The sequence below is a fragment of the Vigna angularis genome, chromosome 3 (genome assembly GCF_016808095.1).
Source record: "Vigna angularis cultivar LongXiaoDou No.4 chromosome 3, ASM1680809v1, whole genome shotgun sequence".
NCBI classification, from domain to species: domain Eukaryota; kingdom Viridiplantae; phylum Streptophyta; class Magnoliopsida; order Fabales; family Fabaceae; genus Vigna; species Vigna angularis.
In genome coordinates this window covers 16,534,917-16,541,152 of record NC_068972.1, presented here as the reverse complement: position 1 = coordinate 16,541,152, position 6,236 = coordinate 16,534,917, and positions in this window count along the sequence as shown.

Sequence of the window (6,236 nt, the reverse complement as noted above, 5' to 3'; positions counted from 1 at the left end):
TAATATTTTTGTTTAGTTATTTATATTATTAAATGAGATATCACAACCAATATATTACAATTAGTATATAAAATTGTGTGAAAAAAATGAGAGATAATTGAAGTATATATGCTATTTAGACGAGATTAAGGATGGTTATAAATTTTTTTCTTCAAATATTAGATAAATATAATCAAACTTACATATCGTTCTCATCCCTTTATAATTTTTAATTAAAAAATATATTTGAAATTGTTTTATGATGATAGTATGCAAAATTATGCCATGCTTCATAAAAAATCATTTACCTAGTTTTTATTTTATTGCTATTTAATAATTTAATTCCATTTTCTTTTATCAATATATAATTCTGAAGGATCAATCATAAGTTATCATATAAGTGTTGGACCAATCACAAGAAGCCACTGCATAGATGTGATAAAAAAATTGTTAAAAAAACATTTTTCTTCGTAAAAAAACCAAATATATATGGTTTTTCTCAAAAATATTTGTGGAAGATGTTCGAAAAGGTAGTTTTCTCAAAAAGAATTGACAATTCTTTTGGAATCTTTGACAATTCTTCTCCTAGCCCATTCCGAATCAACATACCAAATGCACTGTATGAAATATACCGATCGAATCTAACGGTCATTTATGGGCAGTTAGTAGGTATTAATGGGTCAGATTGCCTTACGCTTTACAAATATAAGGTATTAATAATTTATTATTGAGTTTGATTGCTTAAAAAGATTATGCGTTAAATATACTATGGATGATGTTCAGGTAAAATAACCTTATACTAATAAAATAAAGACCTCTTTGAAAAAGATATATGACTTGAGCGTCAGAGTGTCTTCTGCAGGTCAACAACCCATCGGAGTATATTGCGTTCTCAAAGAGGATTGGACAATCGAAAGAGAGCAAAGCAAGGAAGGACGACCGACCCCGAACACTTTCAACCGAAACATTTGGCACCCACTCTGGGACCGAGCGACATCCCCATGAAACCACGAGGAATCAAATGTGCGCTCGGTCTCAACATCGCTACTTCAGATCAATACCAGGTTTTGCAACAAGAGCAAAAAATTCCATAATAATTTCTAAAGGTGTGCCTTTTGTTTTGAGAACTTTAAAGTAACCATTAGAGGTTTACGAGGCAAAAAATTAAATGCCTCCACATAAAAGAAAATTATAAAATATTGAAGCGTTTACTTTATTTTATTTAACGCATATTTTTGTGAGTAAAAATATTCTGCATAGGAAGGTTCAATCCTTACCGCTTGGTCAGTTGGACCATCAAAGTTCAACCTTTTCAGGTTCTAATGACTTCTCATTATAAAAATAAAATATTGAATATTTTATCTAACACATATTTTTGTGAATAAAAATATCATGCACATGAAGGTTCTATCCCTTACCGCTTGGTCAGTTGGATCACCAAAGTTCAACTTTGTCAAGTTTTAATGGTTTCTTATTATAAAAATAAAATATGCGCATATTTTTGTGAGTAAAAATATCTTATACAGGAAGGTTAAATCTGTTACTGCTTGGTCAGTTGGTCCACCAACTTTCAACCTTGTAAATGAATATTTTATTTAATGCATATTTTTATGAGTAAAAATATCCTGCACAAGAAGGTTCAATATGTTACCGTCACCAAAGTTCAACCTTGTCAAGTTCTAATGGCTTCTATCTATAAAAATAAAATATTGAATATTTTATTTAATGCATATTTTTGTGAGTGAAAATATCTTGTACAGGAAAAATGTTCCAAAGAAAACTCCTAACTTCTACTGCTCAACCTAGGAAAAATTTCCAAACAAAACTCCTTGTGTTTCCCGCTCAACATAAGAAAAAAATCTAAAAACGAACTCTTATTAGTCACCGCTCGGCTTAGAGAAAAAGTTCAAATAGAAGTTCTAGTGCCTTCGCTCAACATAGGAAAAAGTTCTAAAAAAGAACTCCCATCAGTCGTCGCTCGGCCTAGAAAAAAAGTTCAAATAAAACTTCTAGTGTATCGCTCAACATAGGAAAAAGTTCTAGAAAAGAACTCCTATCAGTCGCCACTCGACCTAAAAAAAAGTTCAAATAGAACTTTTAATGCATTCGCTCAACATAGGAAAAAGTTCTAAAAAAGAACTTCTATCAGTCGTCGCTCGGCCTAGAGAAAAAGTTCAAACAGAACTTCTAGTGCCTTCGCTCAACATAGGAAAAAGTTCTAAAAAAGAACTCCTATCAGTCGCTACTCGTCTTAAAGAAAAAGTTCCAAAGAGTAGCGCCTACTGCTTAACCTAGGAAACCTTGTTCTAATAGCTCTTCATTATAAAAATAAATTATAAAATGTTGAAGCGTTTACTTTATTTTGTTTAACGCATATTTTTGTGAGTGAAAATATCTTGCACAAGAAAAAGTTCTGAAGAAAACACCTATCGTCTACTACTCAACCTAGGAAAAAGTTCTAAAGAGAACTCCTAGCGTTTCCCGCTCAACCTAGGAAAAAGTTCCAAAGAGAACTCCTAAAGTTTTCCGCACAACATAGGGAAAAGATTCCAGAGAACTCCTAGAGTCTGCCGCTCGGTGCAAAGAGGAATGAAGACTTAAAGCGCATCAAAAATGACTTCCTAAATACAACATGAGCGACCTCTCTTAAGCTCATAATAATCTTTGTGCACCTCTCTTAATAAAGAGATTGCTTGAGCTTGGGGGACTTATATATTATATGAAATATACCGATTGAAGTTAACGATCATTTATGGGCAGTTATCATGTATATTAGCAGGTATTAATGAGTCAGATTGCCTTACGCTTTACAAATATACGGTATTAATAATTGATTATTGGGTTTGATTGTCTAAAAATATACTGCGTTAATGGTTAATCAATTATCAATGTGCTTGACTGCCACAAGCCCTATAAATATACGATTGATGTTTAGTTAAATTATCCTTATCCTAATAAAATAAAGACCTCTTTGAAAAAATATTTGACTAGAACATTGGAATGTCTTCTGCAGGTCAACAACCTTGCGTTCTCGGCAAGGATTAGAACAAGGAAGGACCAAAACACCAAATACTCGACCCATTGTTAACTTCTCACACGGGTTTTCCGATCACCATCTGCACAACGACACATCCCAGGGCCCAAATATCTGCTAGCGACTCATACTCATTGTTCTTCACCGATTTTGACGACATAAACAATGATATTCCCATGAGCTCGCACTTCCCCTGTTTCTCCTGTCCTTGGCGAGCCCAAAACCTGCGATTTTCACCTCGCCGTTGTCGAAAACGAGAACGTTCTGAAGCTTCACGTCATAGTGAATGAAACAGAGCTCGTGAATATGTTTGAGCCCTTCCACGGTGCACATAAAACTAAAAGGAAAATGTAAAACTAAAACTAACATAATTATGGGAACGTAATGGCCTCCCTCAAGCTGGAATGTATATTTAACTTTCCAAGCTTGGAGATACAACTTTTGAAGCTGCCATAGTCCAAAGCCTTGGTAAAAACGTCTGCAAGTTGCTCTTCAGTCATAATGGGTAGCAAATGGAATAGATTTTCTTTCAATTTTTCACGCACATGACAATATCATTCTATATGTTTGGTGCATTCATGAAAACTTGGGTTTTAAGCTATGTGTCCATCTGTCTGGTTGTCATAATACAGAGAAGAGGAAAATCCTTGATGTGCAAGTCGTGAAGAAGATAAGTGAGCTATTGCAATTCACACGTTGTGGCCGCAAACGCCCTGTACTCTGCCTTAGAGAATGATCAAGAGATGGTTCTTTGCTTTCTGGTTTTCCAAGAGACGAGAGAGGACCCAAGAAAAATATGAAAACCTATGGTTGATCTTCGTGTTATATGACAGGGTATATTTTCTTTGGCAAACATGAATGCCTCCTTGTGATCTAGCTATCTCAAGACCAAGGAAATATTTAGCCTTTCCAAAATATTTTATTTTGAAACTCTTATCAAGACAATCCTTCATATATTCAGTCTCATGCATGTTATCACCAATGAGGAGAATATCATTCAGATAAACAAGTAATGCAAGAAAAGAAGTATTAGTGTTTCTAATGAAGATAGAGTGATCAGAGTTGATCTGAACAAAACATATATGTTGTAAAAAGGAGTTCAATTTAGCAAACCAATATCTACTTGCTTGTTCTAACCCATATAAGGATTTGGTCAAAAACCTGATTTGCTTCGTGATGAAGAAGACCTTGTGCCAAGCTCATACATACTTCCTTGTCTAAATTATCGTGCAAGAATGCGTTGTTGACATCCAATTGTTCAAGATGCCAATCTTTTACATTAGCGAGTGCTAGGAGAACACGAACCGTACGTGGTGAGTTTTGCCAGAGGTGAGTAGGTTTCATGATAGTCAATTCCCTCACGTTGTGTATACTTTCGCTACTAGCCTAGCTTTGTGCCTTTCAACCTCTCCATTGGCTCTATATTTGATTTATAGATCCATTTACATCCAATTGGTTTCTTGTTGGGAGGTAGATCAAATGTATATAGTCCATATGTTATTGCTTTGAAGTGCCTTAAATTTAGCCTGCATAGCTTCCTTCCATTCTGGGAATAAAACAACTTCCTCATAATTTCTTGGTTCTATTTTTTAGGATAGGGATAGAGAAAAATGTAAATGATTAGAAGATAACCTTTGATAGGATATCACGAAGTTTAAGGGATACTTGTGCTTTCTGTCTTTGGAAGATGAGGCTTCATGAACTTGATGGATCATAATCTTGCGGATAGGTTGGTAACTTGCGTGATCTGTTCGATCTTCTAAGAACTTGTGCTTCAACGTTGGTGTTAACAACATTATTCTCTTCTACATTTGTCCTAGTTTGCTGATAAGGAAAAGGATCTAAGAGAGTGTTATGATCCTCTTCCTTGATCATCATCCTCTGTTATAGGAAAGTCGAGACCAACGAAGCTAAACCCGTTGAAGGCAACATTACAAGATATCATGATTTCTCAAGTTTTGACATCTAAGACAATGTAGCCTTTGTTGTATAAAAGCTGACAAAATCACGAGCAGTATTTCCTGAGGCGTGTAGATTCACTGTCCTTAAGGACTTATCTGCGGTGTATTGCGCAAGTCCCCCAGGATACAATAGGAACTTCCCAGAATATCTCTGAGTATCTCAGAACTAGAAAGGATCTCTAAAAAAAGTATAAAATAAACCCAGAATAATTTTAGAAGAGGAAAAGAAGAAAGGAGAAGGAGAAGGAGAGAAGACTGCTTTTGGTGTGTTTTTGGAATGAGGGAAAAACTCTCTATTTATAGAGCTAGGAAAGAATAAAATCAATAAAAGACAATAAAAGCCATTAAATATTTTACCGTTGGAGTACTTACTAAAATGAATTTAAACGTTATTGGCAATTAAAATTTTGAACGTTGCAATCCAACGTTTTTCTTTTGCAATAATCTAACATTATTACAACAATCCCCCACTTATTGCAAAAAAAATTGAAATAAAAGGTCTTTGACTCAAATAGTTCAAATACTAAAAGACAGATAAGAAACTTTTATTCTGGGTCTCATAGGATGTAATGCATCAGACCTGGTATACAAGCTATATGAACCAGTCTTAGATTGAAATACTTAACACACAGTGTAGTTGGTATAGCAAGCTATATGAATCAAAGACACTTGACGTGTGTTAGAGGTTTATCAATCACAATACACCCCCACAATCCTTGATGTTATCGCTGTGTTGCGCTTACTAGGCCATGCGCGTGCCCGATATTCATGAGTGCTCTAGAGATCATGCCAAGATCTCATGCAAGCGGCCCCACTCGACACTCATATAGGTGATTTCATCAAGTGTATGCTGCAAATCATACATCACTCATAAGGGATATGAAAATCATTAAACTAAAATTCTTTCACCACATAGAATTTTAATAACAAAGTTTAGCCTCTCAATAATGCAGTCTCTAGCACTTTCACACACACACACCATAGGAATGGACATAATTGATTAAAATCAATTTAGTGCTATCAGAACTAACAAGTGACTTGTTTTTACCCATATGAACCTTATTCATAGGATCTCTAATCACAAAGGTTGGGTTACCATCACTTGTTTGTTTGCAAGTGGCTTAAGTCTCATTCCCCTCGATGTTTCTAATATCATTTGTCTTCCCATGAGTTTTGTCAGAGGATCTGCTAGATTTTGTTCTGACTTCACATAATCAATGGAAATAGTTCCACTCTTTAGCAACTGCTTCACCAAATTGTGT